We start from the raw sequence: 21,834 nt of genomic DNA on the forward strand, positions 1-21,834 counted from the left end.
GGTGCAAGCACATGGGAAGATGTGTCACAAACAGAGACTCAGGGATACTGCGCGACCTCCCTGAGTAAGTAGCCTTACACTGCGTGGGGTATATGTGGTGTGGATATTGTTGATCCCCAAATCTCATGGGACCAATATGGACACAATTAAAGAAAATGTAGAAAAACAAACTGAGGGGTAAACTGAGACCTCAGATATCCAAATATCGGAGTCAGTACCGATGGAAGGATTTCCCATTACTGAATCACGGTCTAGACCTGAAACAAAAGTGGGAACTGTGACCGAGATGCTAGATCAGATCAAAGGCTTGTCTGGGGCTCAGAGGAGTAAACTACTCAGGGAACAGTGGAAGGTTGAAGGTGATAAGCAGACCCCCACTACATCAAAGACAGGTAGCCAGCAGATAAGGAGGAATCAGAGACTCCCTCCTCCCTGGATAAGAGAGTCCAGAAAAAACTGAGGCAAGAAATAAGGAAAGAGACCTATAGCACTGCACTCTCGCTTTTTAGGGCGACAGTTATCCAGGAAGGCTGTCCACTGGTGGCCATCACCTCATAGCAGGAGGAATTGGTACAGATGGCCCTCTTTGAAAAGATTGGGGAGGGGAGGAGGGGGGGGGGGGGGCGCTGGCCCAAGACCCAATTTCAGGAGGGTCTATCTAGATCATGGTGCCCTCATTTTTGTCTGTGAGGGGGTACACACGGTGGAATGGCTTAAGGACAAGGTGCTCATGATGTCCCCATGAAAAGATGCGAAGGTGCTGGTTAAGATGGCAGTGGAGCCTCTTAAGACTGCAAAGATACCAATATGGGAACCAAAGATCCTTAAGGAAGACTCTCCTAAGACATAGTTTGGGAAAACAGGGGCCCAGAACCCAAAAGTATTGACTGAAGTTTGGTCAACCAGAAGGCTGCACTGGAAGGACAAACCCTGGTAGAGGAGGTTGGAGGGATGTCCTTGAAGGTGATGCAGGAGCAAGACCTGAAATTTCTTTTAGTGTTCTCGCAGGTCACTGTCAGGCTTCTCAAAGATGGAAGCATGGTGGAGCCTGGAGATGCTGCAGATTAATCTGCAGCACAGTAAAAGGGGCCTCTGCAGCCCTGAGTCGCTGCCTGAGATGGCAGGAAGTGGACGTGGCCCTGATACAAGATCCCTATTTATATAATGGTGGTGTGTCGGGCCTCAGTCGCACTGGAGGTAAGTTGCTCTATGCTAGAAATCTAAGAAACTCCAGAACAAGCATCTATGTAGGAAATGGAATTTCTTTCATGCCAATGATGGATTTGTGCTCTAGGGATTTAGTGACCATTAAAATGCTTCAGTATGAGGAAGGTATCATGGGGGAAATTGTTTGGCCTCAGCATACCTCCCTTACGAAGGCAGCTCTCCTCCTCTGTTGGAGGTGAGGAGACTGGTAGAGCAAGATGACCAACTGCCGGTGGGATGTGACACCAATCCCCACAACCTAGTGTGAGGCAGTAAGGACACCAACTGTAGAGGCGCGTACCTTCTTGAACTCCTTTCAGCTAACAACTTAGAGGTCCTGAATAGGGGCAATGAACCCACATTCAGGAATAGCAGAAGGGAAGAAGTAATTGACACAACCTTTACTTCCCTGATGATGGGCAGCTATGTCAAACAATGGCATGTGGTGCTGGAGTCATCCTCATCAGACCACATATACATTAAACTCAAGGATGAAATGGGAATCAGACAGACCATGACCTATAGGAATCCCAGGAAAGCAGACTGGGATACATATAGGAGGGACCTCTATTTAGGTTTAATGGAAATTAAAACCTCTAGAAGAAAACCAGTAGAACTGGAGGAAGTAGCTGAGGCTGTTACCTCTGCCACAGTGACCTCATACCAGGACAACTGCACAATCACCAAGAAGTGCACAAATAGGAGTGTGCCTTGGTGGAATAACAACTTAGAAATTCAAAGAGAACAGGGACTTAGACTGTTGTAATACTGCGAGCTGTAAAGGACAATGGGCTAAATATCATGAGGCCCTTGTCAATTGCAATCTTGCATTCAGACAAGCAGAGGCGGCATCCTGGAAGGAATTCTGTGAGAAGGTGGAGAGCATGGCTGCACAAGCCAGACTGCACAAGATTCTCACTAGAGTACCATCCAATCCAGGAGGTACGACGAGGAAGGAGAATGGGGAATATACAAAGACAGTACATGAGACACTGGAACTGCTCCTCAAAACTCATTTTCCTTAATATGCTCTGCCAGACACCACAGTCCAGAATGTGATCCTGGAGAGACAATGGTCCCCAGACACTTGAAGAGAGGACTGGGAATTTGCCAAGGAGTGTGTGAACTTTAATAAAATCCAATGGGCGGTGGGAACATTGCAACCGATCAAGTCACCTGGCCCAGATGGAACTTTTCCATCTCTCCTGCAACATCAGGAGAGAAGCTCATATGAGTCCTATGCAGGTTATTCAGGGTTAGTCTAGCAGTAGGAATCATTCTCAGTGCTTGGAGAGCCATGAAGGTGGTCTTCATTCCAAATCCAGGGAAAATTGATCATACCAAGGCTAAGGATATGAAACCAATCAGTCTGTTCTCCTTCATTCCCAAAACATCGGAAAAACTGGTTAATGTATGTGTTGGGGACAGGAGGCTAAGTAGGGCCCCTCTACATTCAAACCAGTGCGCATATCAACCAGGTAAACAATGTGAGACAGCTCTCTACCAACTCACTGGGAAGGTGGAGAAAGCACTTCAGTTCCAAGAACTAGCCCTCTGCATTTTCCTGGATATCAAGGGGCCTTCAGTAACACGACCTTCCATTCCATGGTAAGGGCAGCAGAGGTGCATGACCTGGGGACCACTATATGCGGGTGGACCAGGGCCATGCTTAGTGGAAGGAAGGTAGAGGCTACCATGATGAATGAAAAGATGGTAATTAACAATGCTATAGGCTGCCCACAAGGAGGAGTTTTGTCCCCTCTATTGTGGAATCTAGTGGAGGACGAGCTCATCATGGATTTAAATTCAAGAGAATGCTTCTGCCAAGGATATGCAGATGACTTTGTCATAGTAATACTTGAGAAATTTACTGACACAGTAATACATATGGCACAAGAAAGTTTGGGCACAGTTAAAAATTAGTGCATTAAACAGGATCTGGGTATTAATCCTAAGGCTGTTGAGGTGCCATTTACAAAGAGACATATTCAACACTCAAGTTGGAATCTAAAGCTCTTCAATGACACTCTACCTGTGAAGGGGACAGTGAAATATCTAGGAGGAACCTTAGATGAGAAGCTAACATGGGCCCCTCACATTAACAATATCTGCCCCAAGGCAAAAAGTACTCTAGTGAGTACTAGAAGGCCTTGTGGCAAAAACTGGGGCCTAAGCCCCAGGGGTATGCACTGGATATACACCACAGTGGTCAGACCTAGGATTTCCTACAGGGCTGTGGTGTGGTGGAAGAAGGTACAAGATTGGGTTGCAACTAAGGGGCTTGCTAAGGTGCAGAGATTGAAAGCAGCGAGCAGTGGGAAAAAACAGTTCGACATCATACGGGTGACATCATTTGGTTCACTGATGGGTCAAAAACAGACCAAGGCATTAGGTCAGAGGGGTACAGGGTTCAGCCAAGACTGGAGGGCATCATCTCTCTAGGAAAACTGGCCTCTGTATTCCAAACTGAAATTACTGCAATATGGGCATGTGTGGAGGGGAATATGTGTAGGTGCTACAAGGACTGTAGCATCTACATCTCTTCAGACAGCTAGGAAGCTCTGAAATCATTCGCAGCTCCTGCAACAAGATCTAAGATTGTTGCAGAATGCCACAGGGCTCTGGTGGAGCTAGGGGGAAGCAAAAGTGTTGGTTCCTGGCCACTCAGGGATCTGAGTCAACAAAGAAGCTGACAGACTGGCTAGGATGGGGGTAAAAAAACCATTTACTGGATGGGAACCTGTCCTGACAATCACCAAGGCTATGATTAAATTAGAACTGTGGAACTGGCTTAGGAAACATCACATAGGATATTGGACCAAGGCCCATAAACAAAAACATGATAAGGTAATGATGCCCAAGCTATGTTTTAAAAGAAGCTCTGTAATCTTGGGACTGAACAGGAAAGAGATTAAACTCATGACTGGACTGATGACTGGCCATGGGTATAAAAAAAAAACAAAAACACCTACACACAATGGGTATAATGGCAGAGGACAATAAATGTAGGATCTGTGATGAGGGTGACGAAACAGCGTCACACCTAATCTTCGAATGCATGGCACTGGAGAATAAAGATACAGAATCTTCAACAAAACAACACCTCAAGAAATTGTGTCTAACAAAAAACCGATAGAGGGGCTCCTTGCACTATTTAAGGGCACTAGTTGGCTTTACTAGATAGATAGGGTGCGATACCAAAAAATAAACTTATTGTTGATGCAGGCAGTGGTGGGTTAGACCTAAGGTATTTTAGCTTCCCTGTTAGAATCAAATCAAATCAAATCAATGTATTAGCATCAGTGGTATTGAGAAACAGCTGAAATCGTTAAAATTGAAAAAAGCTCCAGGGTTTGGTGGACTCTGTGTCAGATTCAATACTAAACTTGCAGCTGACTTAGCTCTGCTTCTAACTATAATCTATCATAGATCCCTCAAACAAAAAAAGTGTGCCCTGTCCTTGAAAAAAGGCACATGTTGAAGCTGTCTACAACAACGGTAGAAGAAGTGGTCGACGAAACTACCATAAAATATCCTTTACATTGACTCCAAAAACATCAATCAAGTGAAGCTCAGTTCACAATTTTCTCACATAACATACTGAAAGCTTTTGATCAAGGCAGTCAGGTGAATGCAGTAAAAGTGGTCGACGAAACTACCATAAAATATCCTTTACACTGACTCCAAAAACATCAATCAAGTGAAGCTCAGTTCACAATTTTCTCACATAACATACTGAAAGCTTTTGATCAAGGCAGTCAGGTGAATGCAGTATTTCTTTATTTCTGAAAAGCATTTGACTCAGTTCCATGCCTACTCTAACTGTCAGAAATGCAATCATTTGGGGTACCAAGTGAAATATGTGACTGGATTGAGGGCATTTTGGTAGGGAGGACACAGCATGTTTTCTTGGATAGAGAGTCATTGTTACATATAGAAGCAACTTTAGATGCATCCCAGGGACTTGAATTGGGACACTTGCCATTCACATTGGAATTAATCACATTGCAGACAATATTAACACTACCCCCACACTTGTTGCAGATGATGCAGGTATCTGTAAAAAAAAGTACTCTTTGAAACAGGCTGCATAAATATTCAGTCAGATCTTGATAAGATTGTTTGTTGGTAATGAGGATCACCCTGTGGCTAAACATGCCTTGGTGCACAGCCAGCACATCTTGGCACAGTGTTACACCGTCCGGGTTATCTGGATACTTCCCACCAACACCAACCTATCCGAACTCCGGAGATGGGAACTTGCTCTTCAATATATCCTCTCTTCCCGTTACCCACCAGGCCTCAATCTCCGCTAATTTCATGTTGCCACCACTCATACCTCACCTGTCATTCAGCATCATCTTTGCATCTTCACTTCCGCCTCGACTGACATCTCTGCCCAAACTCTTTGTCTTTAAATATGTCTGCTTGTGTCTGTATATGTGTGGATGGATATGTGTGTGTATACCTGTCCTTTTTTCCCCCTAAGGTAAGTCTTTCCACTCCCGGGATTGGAATGACTCCTTACCCTCCCCCTTAAAACCCACATCCTTTCGTCTTTCCCTCTCCTTCCCTTTTTCCTGATAAGGCAACAGTTTGTTGCGAAAGCTTGAATTTTGTGTGTGTGTTTGTGTATGTTTGTGTGTCTATCGACCTGCCAGCACTTTCGTTCGGTAAGTCACATCATCTTTGTTTTTAGATATATTTTTCCCACGTGGAATGTTTCCCTCTATTTTACTGATATCAGAAATTTGAACCAAACAATTACGTTTGTTATTGTTACTGTTGCATTTCGAAATCTTTTCTGTCGTCTTATTTTCTCTTTCTGTTTTTGCCCGTAGTTTCACTTTGTATTCACCTTCTCCTTTTTACCGTAATCTGCTATACAATTTTATCCCGCCTATATATACTCAATAATACGTAACCCACTTCCAAACCATAACCAAAAAAAATTTTTTACCGCTTTCAACACTACCGCCGCTATAAAATCCACCATTTCTAGTTCACAAACAGTTCCTTTCACCTTTAAACAACCATTTCGGCTAGTTCTAATAACTTTCGCTTTATTTCCATTTCCGTTTTTCCCACATCACTGATAATTTTTATCCGCTTCCCACAGGTTTTAACGTCATTATTTCTTCGTCAGACAATAGTTAGACTCATTTCCATAATCTGCTACCACAAAACCACTCCTTTTAATATATTACACGCAGTTTTTTCGAAATTTTTGCCGAATTTCTCCGTCCTTTAACCTGTTTTGGCGGCAACACAACCACCTAACCTTTGTGCACATCGTTGTCTACCAACCCAAGTCCAACATAGCCCAGCTGTAACCAACACCTTATCACCTTTTTTCACACCAGATCTCCAGTTACTTTCCAGTCCACCTTTATCTCTCCCCATATATTTTTATTTTCATTTTCATTTCAGCCTCATGTTACACTTTCCACCTTCTAATACCATGTCACCCTCACAACACCCCCACAACGACCCCATTAAGTTTTATTTACATTCCCTCCACAAACATGCCTTCTCCCTAGCCAGATTACTCTCCCATATTCTATTTTCTCAGGCTTGTCTGACATTTGGCATTACCCCCAAAGGCCTCACACTTAAAGTTCCCATCTCTGGCTGCAACCCTTCTTTCCATCAGTCCCTATACCAGTTCCAAACTGAACAATCCATTGCCCTCACCCACCTAATCCTTCACCGTCACATCAACTCAGCCAAGGAACACACCCGTCAACACCTATCCTTAATAAAAGTCCTTAATCTTTCCTCTCCCACATCCACACCGGCTGTTCAGAGCATCCTCCTACAGGCCAACCGTAAATTAGAACAGCATGCCACCCTCCACCTCAAAAAACTATCCAATCTCCTGGTTTCCCACCTCCGGAAAGGCAACTCACTCACCCTTCACAACCTTTCCAGCAAACCTCAACCTCCTCTCATTGCACACCAACCCAATCTCTCCCATCTACTCAATCTCCCACTTCCAGCTCCACTCCCTCCAAAACCTCAAAATTCCAATCAACACAACCTGCAACCACAACACCCTAATTCAGTAGTTAACCTTTCCTCCAAACCTCTGTCCCAATCCGAAACCTCTGTCCTATCCAAAGGCCTCACCTTCAGCCCCACTCCCAGATTCAACCAAACAGCCCTCGACAAAGATTTACTGTCCTACACTCGTACTCTTTGCTGGAAATATCACTTTGCCACGAAGAAAAATGATCCTAATCCTACTCCTAATGATCCAACTCCACAAGACACTATCCAAATTGAACCCTGCCTGGAACTGTTCCCTCCTCCATCACAGCGGGACCCACCTCCTCTTTCTCAAAATCACCCTCTCCAAACCTTCCAGGAATTTCTGAATTCCAGCCTTGCCTCTCAATCCTTCTTAAAAAACCTTAATCCTACTCCCAACATTACCACTGCTGAAGCCCAAGCTATCCGTGCTCTGAAGGCTGACCGATCCATGTCATTCTTCCGGCGGACAAGGGTTCCACGACCGTGGTATTTGATCGTCGGGAGTATGTGGCTGAGGGACTGCGTCAGCTTTCAGACAACACCACATACAAAGTTTGCCAAGGTAACCCCATTCCCGATGTGCAGGTGGAGCTTCAAGGAATCCTCAGAACCTTAGGCCCCCTGCAAAACCTTTCACCGGACTCCATCAACCTCCTGACCCCACCGACACCCCGCACCCCTACCTTCTACCTTCTTCCTAAAATCCACAAACCCAATCATCCCGGCCGCCCCATTGTAGCTGGTTACCAAGCCCCCACAGAACGGATCTCTGCCTACGTAGATCAACACCTTCAACCCATTACATGCAGTCTCCCATCCTTCATCAAAGACACCAACCACTTTCTCAAATGCCTGGAATCCTTACCCAATCTGTTATCCCCGGAAACCATCCTTGTAACCATTGATGCCACTTCCTTATACACAAATATTCCGCACATCCAGGCCTCGCTGCGATGGAGCATTTCCTTTCACGCCGATCACCTGCCACCCTACCTAAAACCTCTTTCCTCATCACCTTAGCCAGCTTCATCCTGACCCACAACTTCTTCACTTTTGAAGGCCAGACATACCAACAATTAAAGGGAACAGCCATGGGTACCAGGATGGCCCCCTCGTACGCCAACCTATTCATGGGTCGCTTAGAGGAAGCCTTCTTGGTTACCCAGGCCTGCCAACCCAAAGTTTGGTACAGATTTATTGATGACATCTTCATGATCTGGACTCACAGTGAAGAAGAACTTCAGAATTTCCTCTCCAACCTCAACTCCTTTGGTTCCATCAGATTCACCTGGTCCTACTCCAAATCCCATGCCACTTTCCTCGACGTTGACCTCCACCTGTCCAATGGCCAGCTTCACACGTCCGTCCACATCAAACCCACCAACAAGCAACAGTACCTCCATTATGACAGCTGCCACCCATTCCACATCAAACGGTCCCTTCCCTACAGCCTAGGTCTTCATGGCAAACGAATCTGCTCCAGTCCGGAATCCCTGAACCATTACACCAACAACCTGACAACAGCTTTCGCATCTCGCAACTACCCTCCCGACCTGGTACAGAAGCAAATAACCAGAGCCACTTCCTCATCCCCTCGAACCCAGAATCCCCCACAGAAGAACCACAAAAGTACCGCACTTGTGACAGGATACTTTCCGGGACTGGACCAGACTCTGAATGTGGCTCTCCAGCAGGGATACGACTTACTCAGATCCTGCCCTGAAATGAGATCCATCCTTCATGAAATCCTCCCCACTCCACCAAGAGTGTCTTTCCGCTGTCCACATAACCTTCGTAACCTGTTAGTTCACCCCTATGAAATCCCCAAACCACCTTCCCTACCCTCTGGCTCCTATCCTTGTAACTGCCCCCGGTGTAAAACCTGTCCCATGCACCCTCCCACCACCACCTACTCCAGTCCTGTAACCCGGAAGGTGTACACGATCAAAGGCAGAGCCACATGTGAAAGCACCCACGTGATTTACCAACTGACCTGCCTACACGGTGATACATTCTATGTGGGAATGACCAGCAACAAACTGTCCATTCGCATGAATGGACACAGGCAGTCAGTGTTTGTTGGTAATGAGCATCACCCTGTGGCTAAACATGCCTTGGTGCACGGCCAGCACATCTTGGCACAGTGTTACACCGTCCAGGTTATCTGGATACTTCCCACCAGCACCAACCTATCCGAACTCCGGAGATGGGAACTTGCCCTTCAGTATATCCTCTCTTCTCGTTATCCGTCAGGCCTCAATCTCCGCTAATTTCTAGTTGCCGCCACTCATACCTCATCTGTCATTCAACATCATCTTTGCCTCTTCACTTCCACCTCGACTGACATGTCTGCCCAAATTCTTTGTCTTTAAATATGTCTGCTTGTGTCTGTATATGTGCGGATGGATATGTGTGTGTGTGCGAGTGTATACCCGTCCTTTTTTGCCCCCTAAGGTAAGTCTTTCTGCTCCCGAGATTGGAATGACTCCTTACCCTCCCCCTTAAAACCCACATCCTTTCGTCTTTCCCTCTCCTTCCCTCTTTCCTGATGAGGCAACAGTTTGTTGCAAAAGCTTGAATTTTGTGTGTGTGTTTGTGTTTGTTTGTGTGTCTATCGACCTGCCAGCGCTTTTGTTCGGTAAGTCACATCATCTTTGTTTTTAGCTATAATCAAATTAAAAAAAATAGTTAAACTGACAAAGTGTGCTGCAAATCATATATTCATTACAAAAACTAAAAACAAACCAAAACCTATTTCGTCTTTACAAGTGGTGATATTGACAGTGAAAAGGAGTGAAAATGCCCCATGAAACTAATGATAAGTAAGAATCCAGTGCCGTATTCGAATCCCTCACTGACCTTTTCATAAATCGCAATAAAATCAGTGGCTACTCCCCAGCAAGTAGATATTCTACAATGGCAGAGAAATTGCTCAGGATTTAAATTTTCCCATGTTTCTATCTCTGATGTTATGTCACTAAACATTTTAAATCTGTGGGTTGGGATGAGGTTCCCACAATTAAAATGGTCAATCATGGTACTCCACATCCAATCTCCATCATAAACAATAAGTCTTTTAATGAACATTTTTCAAATTGATTAAAACATGCTGTTCATATAATAGGAAAAAGAGATGGAATGGGGAAATGGGGAACCATAGGCCTATCTCATTGTAAGCAACTTTTCTTTCCCATGAAGATCTGCATTTGATCAGATAGAAAATTACAATTCATCCCACAGTGTTATTTTACACTATCAGTACTGCGTATCAGTCGTCCTATGTGACCTTACCAATGCTTTCAATCCTGCAAACTGTGACTCCCTTCTCCAAAAACTGACAAGCTATGGTTTTCATGAAAATCTCTTAGATGGGTATCACATTACATGGAAAAGAGACTGCAATGAGAACCTGTTAATAACAATCAGGAGAAATTCATCTGTGACTGGAAACACACACAATATGGCCTTCCACAAGCTTCCATATTAGGGCTACCAGTATATTTGTATTCTCTAATATGACATGCAAGGTTCAGTTTGATGTCATCCCCTAATCAGATGATTCAACAGCAATAGTCTGATGTTGAACTGGTAAAGACTTAATCTACTATATTGAGCAAACATTTGGGGAAATAAGCACATGGTCAAAAATAAAAACTTTACTTAAACAAAAATAGTCTCTCTCCCCAGAAAACGATCAGCATGCTGTATTAGAGTAATAGTTAATACAGGCAAAAAATTGGACACTGCAAACTGTGTCAAATTCCTGGTGTACTAGCAATTAAAAACATATTGTGGAGTTATCATGTGGACAGCATACCAAGTCAACTGAACCATCTTGCATTTGTCGTGACTGTGTTATATAGTACCACTGATTTAGCTGTCTCAGACAATGGAAAATCCAGGATGCAATGTAACAATACGAGATAAGTAAAGATGCTACTCCACATATAGTGGAGATGCTGAGTCGCGATAGGCACAATAAAAAGATTCACACAATTATAGCTTTTGGTGATTAAGGCCTTTGTGACACACACACATTGCACACATGTCTGCAGTCTCAGAGAGCTGAAACTAAACTCAGATGAGATGTTTCCAACAATTTGGTGGCACTTGAACAAAATACATTCATATCAGTCAGTAGTACGGCACAACGGCTCACTGAAAATGTGTTAATTATTCATCTGAAAAAAAAAAAAAACTATGTATATGATCTTCAAAAATAAAGAAAAAGAATAACATATGGATGTTTTCTTGGATGAAAAAAGACTGGAAGAAGTAGCTTCAGTTAAGTTTTTGGTCATTACTATAGACAGTGAGAAACATTGGAAACAGCAGATAAATAGTGTTTCCAGTAAGCTAAGCTCAGTGATAGTTATAATGAAACAACTGATTCAGTATACTCACATAGACCTCTTGTGCACTGCCTATCATGGACTTTTTGAACCATATGTGTGATATGGAATCACAGTATGGAGGAACTCAACTATCACAGGGATGAAGAGAATATTCACATTACAGAAGCAAGCCATTCGAATTATATTCAAAAAGAAGCAAAAAGAATCATGTAAAAGTTGTTTCAAAGAACTAAACATTCTAACGTTTCCATCACTGTATATATTCAAGACCATTGTGAGTGCATTACATGCTCTCACAAAACTGGAGACTAATGAGACTGTTCACACACACAACACAAGGAACAGAAAACAACTGCGGTGCATTCCACATAGACTTACGATTTTTGAAAAAGGACCCAAATACTCTGGTAACAAGTTAATACAAGCAATCCCAAGGGAATAACAAGACCTCAAAACGGAGAAAACGTTCCCCACAACTCTAAAAAGTTTCAGATGCAAGGAGAATTTTATAGTGTAGCTGGCTACATTAGCAAACAGTGATCAAAAGTTCATTCTGTGAGTGATAAATGTCACACATCATAAAAAAACTAGCAACAGAAATCAGTGTTACACAAATTAACCATAATTAGGAACCAATGATGTAAAATACATGCTAATTATATGTCATAAAATTATTATTATTTTTTCGTATGTATCATGTATCATAAGTCATTTTGTACCACGTAATATTATGAATATACTGCATCATAAGTCATTGTGTATGATGTAATGCTGCGAAAGCTCATATGTATATTTAATATGTAAGCTATGTTATACACTTTTATATTTCATATTATCTAGATTGTACCTTCAAAATATTGTAAGGAGCTACACACAACTCAGGAGTTCAATAGTTACTTTAAAATATATAAATCTATCTTAAATAAAATAATAAAGGAGGCAAAGAAATGAGACAATGACAAATACATAGATGATCCTTCAAACAGAATCAAAGCAATCTGGCAAATTGTAAACAAAGAAACCAAAGCTTACAAAAATACAGTTAATAACATAGTATTAAAGGCTGGCTTGGACAACATTAATAACCCACAGGAAGTGGCTAGTATGTTTAATAACTATTTTATAAATGTAGCAGAGAAACTACTACAACAGACCTCTAATAGAAAACAGCACACAGAAACAGGGAAAAAAATCTCAAGCAAATCAATGTTTCTGTACCCAACAAATGTAGAAGAAGTACAGGTTACAATAAAAAGTCTGAAAATGAAACATCTTGCAGGTGTAGATGATATACCTGATTTCATTATAAAGAAATGTGGGGACTTGATCACTTAGCCCATAACTCACCTACGTAACCTATCTTTAGCTACAGGAACTTCTCCTTCATGTTTGAAAATAGCAAAAGTAAAGCCATTATACAAGAAAGGAAACAAAGATGATATTTCCAACTACAGACCATTGGCACTTCTGTCTGTTTTCTCAAAATAATTAGAAAGACTCATCAATAAGAGATTAACAGACTTCTTAGAGAACAATGGCATTCTGTCAGAATCTGAACATGGATTTAAAGCAAACCGTTCAACCGAATCAGCAGTTCACTCCTTTCTATTAGAGGCACTGATAGCATTAGACAGCAAAAAACTTACCGTGGGCATATTTTTTGATTTTTCAAAGGCATTTGACACCATAAACATGACAAATTGCTACACAAGCTAGAAAATCTTAGCATTAGGGGAACAGCTAACAGCTGGCTCAGCTCTTATCTTAAGAACAAGGAGCAATATGTGGAAATAGATCAGGAAGCGGATAATGTCATTAGGAAATATAATTCTAAGCTACTGACTGTTAAATACGGAGTGCCACAAGGATCAGTAATGGGTCCTGTTCGGTTGTTACTCTGTGTAAGTTACCTAAACATAAGCAATGACAGCAGTAAAATATTTCAATTTGCTGATGATACAAACGTTTTAATTACAGGAAACTCAGAAGAAACTCTTGTAAAAAACATAAAAGAAGCCATTGACAGGCTAACATGTTACATTGATGACAATGACTTAATAATAAACTCGGGAAAAACTGCAGCTATGGATATACACACAGCACATACAAAAAATCTGATATCACCCAATCTAGAGCTATCTGGACAGACAATTACCAAAACAGCCTGTACCAAATTCCTTGGACTTCATCTACAAGACAACTTGAAATGGAAAGCACATATTGAGCAAATGAACAAAAAAATAAGTACTTCTTGTTTTGTGTTACATACATTAAAAAACTGTACCAGCTACATCAACCTCCAGTGTGATTCATTATGCAGCTGTACACTCTCACGGGATATATATATATATATATATATATATATATATATATATATATATATATATATATATATATATATATATATATATATATATATAAAACAAAGATGATGTGACTTACCAAATGAAAGTGCTGGCAGGTCGACAGACATACAAACGAACACAAACATACACACAAAACTCAAGCTTTCGCAACAAACTGTTGCCTCATCAGGAAAGAGGGAAGGAGAGGGAAAGACAAAAGGATGTGGGTTTTAAGGGAGAGTGTAAGGAGTCATTCCAATCCCGGGAGCGGAAAGACTTATCTTAGGGGGAAAAAAGGATGGGTATACACTCGCACACACACACATATCCATCCGCACATACACAGACACAAGCAGACATATTTAAAGACAAAGAGTTTGGGCAGAGATGTCAGTCGAGGCGGAAGTGAAGAGGCAAAGATGATGTTGAATGACAGGTGAGGTATGACTGGCGGCAACTTGAAATTAGCGGAGATTGAGGCCTGGTGGGTAACGGGAAGAGAGGATATATTGAAGAGCAAGTTCCATCTCCGGAGTTCGGATAGGTTGGTGTTAGTGGGAAGTATCCAGATAACCCGGACGGTGTAACACTGTGCCAAGATGTGCTGGCCATGCACCAAGGCATGTTTAGCCACAGGGTGATCCTCATTACCAACAAACACTGTCTGCCTGTGTCCATTCATGCGAATGGACAGTTTGTTGCTGGTCATTCCCACATATAATGCATCACAGTGTAGGCAGGTCAGTTGGTAAATCACGTGGGTGCTTTCACATGTGGCTCTGCCTTTGATCGTGTACACCTTCCGGGTTACAGGACTGGAGTAGGTGGTGGTGGGAGGGTGCATGGGACAGGTTTTACACCAGGGGCGGTTACAAGGATAGGAGCCAGAGGGTAGGGAAGGTGGTTTGGGGATTTCATAGGGATGAACTAACAGGTTACGAAGGTTAGGTGGACGGCGGAAAGACACTCTTGGTGGAGTGGGGAGGATTTCATGAAGGATGGATCTCATTTCAGGGCAGGATTTGAGTAAGTCGTATCCCTGCTGGAGAGCCACATTCAGAGTCTGGTCCAGTCCCGGAAAGTATCCTGTCACAAGTGCGGCACTTTTGTGGTTCTTCTGTGGGGGATTCTGGGTTCGAGGGGATGAGGAAGTGGCTCTGGTTATTTGCTTCTGTACCAGGTCGGGAGGGTAGTTGCGAGATGCGAAAGCTGTTGTCAGGTTGTTGGTGTAATGGTTCAGGGATTCCGGACTGGAGCAGATTCGTTTGCCACGAAGACCTAGGCTGTAGGGAAGGGATTGTTTGATGTGGAATGGGTGGCAGCTGTCATAATGCAGGTACTGTTACTTGTTGGTGGGTTTGATGTGGACGGACGTGTGAAGCTGGCCATTGGACAGGTGGAGGTCAACGTCAAGGAAAGTGGCATGGGATTTGGAGTAGGACCAGGTGAATCTGATGGAACCAAAGGAGTTGAGGTTGGAGAGGAAATTCTGAAGTTCTTCTTCACTGTGAGTCCAGATCATGAAGATGTCATCAATAAATCTGTACCAAACTTTGGGTTGGCAGGCCTGGGTAACCAAGAAGGCTTCCTCTAAGCTGCCCATGAATAGGTTGGCGTACGAGGGGGCCATCCTGGTACCCATGGCTGTTCCCTTTAATTGTTGGTATGTCTGGCCTTCAAAAGTGAAGAAGTTGTGGGTCAGGATGAAGCTGGCTAAGGTGATGAGGAAAGAGGTTTTAGGTAGGGTGGCAGGTGATCGGCGTGAAAGGAAGAGCTCCATTGCAGCGAGGCCCTGGACGTGCGGAATATTTGTGTATAAGGAAGTGGCATCAATGGTTACAAGGATGGTTTCTGGGGGTAACAGATTGGGTAAGGATTCCAGGCGTTCAAGAAAGTGGTTGGTGTCTTTGATGAAGGATGGTAGACTGCATGTAATGGGTTGAAGGTGTTGATCTACGTAGGCAGAGATCCGTTCTGTGGGGGCTTGGTAACCAGCTACTAGATATAAACCCCTCCCCTCCCCCCTACTAACGTCTCCTTCATGATGGCCAACCCTCCCCTGACACCCTTAGTAAGGCCAATTCCTTTGATGTCTTTACCCTGCCTGATGATCCCCAGTTGCCGGCCAGGGTGGCCAAGCGGTTCTAGGCGCTACAGTCTGGAACCGCGTGACCGCTACGGTCACAGGTTCAAATCCTGTCTCGTGCATGGATGTGTGTGATGTCCTTAGGTTAGTTAGGTTTAAGTAGTTCTACGTTCTAGGGGCCTGATGACCACAGATGTTAAGTCCCATAGTGCTCAGAGCCATTTTTTGAACCCCAGTTTGATTACTGCCTTTTCCCAGATGTCCACAATCGAGCTGACACCTCTTTCCCTCCACTCGCTCCTGGCATCCAGTACTTGGACAACATTACACACAATAAACTCAATGCCCCCTACACTAATCAGGATATCATCATTATACTCTGCATGAAACACAACACTGCACCGGGTCTTGATCGTGTTACCTATCACCACCGCTGTAAAGCTCCCGCCTCCTTCCTCTCCACACTGGCCCAGCTCTATAATGTTGTCTTGTCCAATGGCTACTATCCCTACCTGTGGAAAACCACCCGTATCCTGATGTTCCTCAAACCCGGCAAACCGCCATCGCCGGCAAACTGCCATCACCGGCCGCGCTGTTCTCGCAGTTCTAGGCGCGCCGTCCGGAACCGTGCGACTGCTGCCATCGCAGGTTCGAATCCTGCCTCGGGCATGGATGTGTGTGATGTCCTTAGGTTAGTTAGGTTTAAGTAGTTCTAAGTTCTAGGGGACTGATAACCACAGCAGTTGAGTCCCATAGTGCTCAGAGCCATTTGAACCATTTGGAACAAACCGCCATCCGCTGTCCCCTCCTACCACCCCATCAGCCTTACGTCTGTCTTCAGCAAGTTCCTGGATTCCATCCTTACCCAACGCATCCACCTGCATCTCTGCCAGCACTGCCTCTTCCCACTAACCAGTGTAGCTTTCGACCATCCTTCTCTACTGATGACCTTCTCCTTCACCTTACTCATCTCTCCGAACAGCTCAACTACTGTCGGTCCGTCACCTTCCTCTCCCTCGATATTGAGCGTGCTTACGACCGTGTATGGCATTCCGGTCTCCTCTTCAACCTCCAAACCTTCGACCTTCCTACCAATTACACCCGTCTGATCGGCTCCTTTCTTTCCCAACGTCCTTCCTGTGTCACCATCCATAACACGGATTCCTACAACTTCAACCCAGCCGTTGGTGTGCCCCCAGGTTCTGTCCTCTCCCCTCTTCTCTACCCTCTGTACCCGGCGGACATGCCGCTGCCTGCACCAAACGTTCACCTTCTCCAGTATACAGATGACACCGCCTTCCTCGCCCTCGCCCCCACCCTGCAACACTCCCAACACCTTATCCAATCCCATCTTGGCTGGTTCACCACTTGGTGTAACCAGTGGTTGCTCAAGGTGAATCTTTCTAAAACCCAGGCGATCATTGTAGGCAAAACCACCCCTTCCTTCCGTCTCCTTGATTTCTGTATCACCATTTATGGCCATCTTATCGCACTCACCCACAACCTCAAGTACCTTGGCGTCACCCTTGACTGTCACCTCTCCTAGACCCCCTTTCTCCGGACAATCCAAGCCAAGGCACGCTCCCGACTCGGTCTCATCAAGCTCCTTTCTGGCTGCACACGGGGTCTGGACCCCTCCACCATCCTCCATAGCTATAAATCCCTCATCTGACCTATCCTCTGCTACGCCCACCCTGCCTGGATCTCTGCCCCTCCTACCTTTTACAAATCCCTTCAAATCCTAGAAAGCTATGCTCTCCACTTTGCCTATAGCATCCGTCTCCCCTTCCCCACGCGGTTCCTGTGTGACCTTATTCCGTTCCCACACCTCATCCTTTTCCTCGAATGGATATGGATAATCTACACCTCCTATAAACTTGATCCCCCTCAACCACTTGTCTCTCCCATTCTTTCCCACCCCTGTCCGCTGCCGTGCCTGTATTCCCACATCCCACCTGCTCTCTTTCTCTCCACCCTTGCACAAGGTGGCTTCCACCAACTCCCCCTCCCTGAGTATGCCATCATTCCCCCTATCTACCCCTCCTACCAACTTTGATCCTCCCCTTCCACTCCCTTTTTTTCTCTTAGGGCACCCTCTCTCCCTCCTTCCTTCCTCCTCCCTCCTCCCCCCGGGCATCCCCTACCCCCGTACCTTCTTTCCTCCCCCTCCCATCTCCTCTGCCACTGCATCTACGCACTCCCGTCTCCCTCCTCCACCACCTTTTCCCTTTCTGGCAGGTCCCCGGACTCGCACACGTCAAGTGACCATTCGTGCGCTGGAGTCATCAGTGTTCGTGTACAGTGCTGACTTTTTTTTTTTTTTTTTTTTTTTTTTACTACACCTGTGAACGGCTCCGTGGTTTTTACTCAAGTGTGTACTGTTTTTTGTCCACCATTCTGTCTTGTTTTTCTGTGTCTTCCTTGTTTCTATTTGTACTGTCTGTGGCCAAAGAGCGGCGTAATATTGCTGCTGCTGGGCCACCTTTTGTATAAGGTGTCAAAATTACAATAAAGAAAAAGAATGTACCTTTGTGAACTTATCATTTCTGAGAACGCATGCTGTTACAGCATGATTACCTGTGAATACCACATTAATGCAGTAAATGCTCGAAATGATGTCCGTCTACCTCAATGCATTTGGCAATACGTGTAACGACATTCGTTTCAACAGCGAGTAGTTCGCCTTCCGTAATGTTTCCACATGCATTGACAATGCGCTGACGCATGTTGCCAGGCAATGTCGGTGGATCATGATATCAAATATTCTTCAACTTTCACCACAGAAAGAAATCCGGGGAAGTCAGATCCTGTTACCTTGCGGGCCATGGTACAGTGCTTCGACAACCAATCCACCTGACACGAAATATGCTATTCAATACCACTTCAAGTACATGCGAGCTATGTGCCGGACATCCATCATGTTGGAAGTACATCGCCATTCAGTCATGCAGTGAAACATCTTGTAGTAACATCGGTAGAACATTATGTAGGAAATCAGCATACATTGCACCATTTAGATTGCCATCGATAAAATAGGGTCCAATTATTCTTCTTCCCATAATGCCACACCATACTTTAACCCACCAAGATCGCTGATGTTCCACTTGTCGCAGCCTTCGTGGCGTTTCCGTTGCCCAATAGTGCATATGATTCTGGTTTACGTTGCTGCTGTTGGTGAATGACGCTTCTTCACTAAATAGAACGCATGCAAGAAATCTGTCATCATCCTGCAATTTCTCTTGGGCCCAGTGGCAGAACTATACACAACGTTCAAAATCTTCGCCATGCCATTCCTAAGCCGTAGAAATATGGTGCGGGTGGTGTAGCATTCTCAACACCGACGTTTTTGAGATTCCCAATGCTCGCGCAATTTGTCTGCTAATAATGTGCAGATTAGCTGCGACAGCAGCTAAAACACCTACTTGGGCGTCATCATTTGTTGCATGTCATGGTTGACATTTCACATGGGGCTGAACACCTTCTGTTTCCTTAAATAGTGTAACTATCCGGCGAACGGTCTGGACACCTGCATGATGTCATCCAGGATACGGAGCAGCATACATAGCACACACCCATTGGGCATTTTGATCACAACAGCCATACATCAACACTATATCGACCTTTTCCACAATTGGTAAACCATACATTTTAACATGGGTAATGTATCACGAAGCAAATACCGCCCACACTGGTGGAATGTTACGTGATACCATGTACTTATACGTTTGTGACTATTACAGCGCCATCTATCACAAAGCGAAAAATGTGGTCCAACTAAAACATTCATATTTCTTTATGTATTACGCGAATATGTAAGAAAAAAATTGGGGTTCCAATTTAAAAAAACACAGTTGATATCCGTTTGATCTATGGCAGCACTTATTTCGTGAGATATTTGGCCCAGTCACTATCAATGCACCACCTTGTACACATAGGTTTACTACTGTCATAATTTTTTGCTCAGAAAACAAAGGTTTACAGTGTGCCTTATATGATGAACCTGTAAACACACTAATAGCTTTCTTCTGCAGCAAAAGGGATGTGACGCACACAACTGTAGTTTCCCCATAAAATGATACCATAGATTATTATGACTTGGAAGAAGGGTCTACACTTAATAAATGATGTTGACTGCAAACACAGTGCCCAATGCGCAACTGAGCTAGAAGCATCTCTGCACAAAGAAAGAGGTGAAGGAAGTCTGTCCAAGTTGTTGGTAGGTGTTTAATTTCCCGGAGCTTGTTCTCACGTAAAGAAGACCAGTGTCAATGCCAGAGGGATACAATGGTCCTACGTAAACAACGCAGAGATAATCTGAGAGGCCTAGGTAGTCGGACTGGAGTCTCGGGAGCAGCTTCGGCAGCTTCAGTACCCACTCTCCAATATGACCAGGGACACACATGAACATCATGTCGGCTCCATCATAAGTGAGTGAGTGGAGGCACTTGTGGATTCTTTGTACTAAGCAGTGGTATGTGTATAGCAAACAGAGGCTCTGGAGGACACAATAGAGCATCAAAACATAATAAACAATTGTGAAGCCTATGGCATCATAATTATTGGGTGGATTGTGTGGAGACATCGTTATTTTCCGATAGATATATATTTATCTTGTTTTTTCCGTCTGTTCAGAGACCGTTGATGTTGTAGCGTATTTTTCTTTTGTTCTGTAATATAGAGATGAAAGTTGTTTTCTAGATATAATATGTAACTGGAAATTTTTTTTTATGTTTAGAGTTGATTGATTGTGGAAAGCTTATTTATTTTGTTTATCGTTTACTGTAATAAGTTTGGTAGAAAATAGTTAAGTAAAGATATATGTGATTTACTTTGATGTTGTATAAACTGTGAGCGAGAGTATTCAGAGAGAGAGAGAGCAATATCGATAGTGGATACAACAAAGCAGGTGGGTGTTGTTGGCTAGCTAGAGAGGCGGACACATGTTTACTGTGGGAGTCGTGACTTTATGAGCTGGTGAAGATTGAGTTTAGTGGCAAGCAATGTACATTTTCAATGTCTATTTTATACCACGACGTGATATGATAATAGTGAGTGTAGAAACTGTTTAAGCAAATACTGAGACTGTGCCGTGAGACGAAGTAACTATAACAATGCAACCGAGAATAGACAGTATTGTAGCTCTGTGTCTGCGAATTGAACTGCGCTTGTATTTGGACTGTGTTTTCGTACACTCAAGTACTATGAACTTACGTATTTATTCACGTTTCGATGAACTACCGGACGCCTATAATCAGTAACAGTTGTTGTGAACTTACGCGAACTGTCTATTGTGTGTGAGTACACTCCCGCCCAGGACGCTTTTTCGTGAATGCGGCACTCATAATACGAATTGACTTTCTACAGAATTCGTGGTCGGCAAGTTTTATAAACTGTGTGTGGAATAAGTAAACTTAAAATTTGTGTGACAGAAACATTAAAACTGTGCACATACGGACATCTGTAACAACAATAACATCGACCCGCCTGTGGCCTGTAAAACTCCACTGTAATCAGATTTGAGGCCTAATGAATACCCCCGCCCACCCGATTACGAGGAAAAAATCATCAGCTGGAATCACACGACCGTGGGAGCAGATCTCAGCGTCTCACCAGGATCAGCCAGCTGGCGTCGATATCGCAACCATTGTCAATCAAAATTATTGCAAACAATTTTAATTTTTAATTTCTTTTCCTTTTGGCTGACATGCCCATAGCATTTGTCTTCTTTAGAATAAAAGTGTTCTCCACGAATTGGTGTGTTCTAAGTAGACATTGTTGACTCTCATTAGCAGTAGCCGTTTCCCTTTTA

The 21,834-nt window shown here is 43.8% G+C and overlaps 2 protein-coding genes across 21 annotated transcripts in view; one reads left to right on the forward strand and one right to left on the reverse strand.

Annotated features, from left to right (window-relative positions):
• LOC126213457 (ras-related protein Rab-18-like) overlaps positions 1 to 21,834 on the forward strand; it is a 289,633-nt gene that overhangs the window by 239,240 nt on the left and 28,559 nt on the right. The window lies entirely within an intron of this gene.
• LOC126213454 (uncharacterized) overlaps positions 1 to 21,834 on the reverse strand; it is a 449,182-nt gene that overhangs the window by 172,741 nt on the left and 254,607 nt on the right. The window contains exon 1 of one of the 20 annotated variants that reach the window (XM_049941218.1): positions 12,314 to 12,350. The exons of the other annotated variants lie outside the window; for them this stretch is intronic. The gene's annotated coding sequence lies outside the window, so the exon portion shown is untranslated. Of the gene's footprint in view, positions 1 to 12,313; positions 12,351 to 21,834 lie in introns of those variants that run through there. 20 annotated transcript variants of the gene reach the window in all.

Source organism: Schistocerca nitens, chromosome 11 (assembly GCF_023898315.1).
Source record: "Schistocerca nitens isolate TAMUIC-IGC-003100 chromosome 11, iqSchNite1.1, whole genome shotgun sequence".
In the NCBI taxonomy this organism is placed as follows: Eukaryota; Metazoa; Arthropoda; class Insecta; order Orthoptera; family Acrididae; genus Schistocerca; species Schistocerca nitens.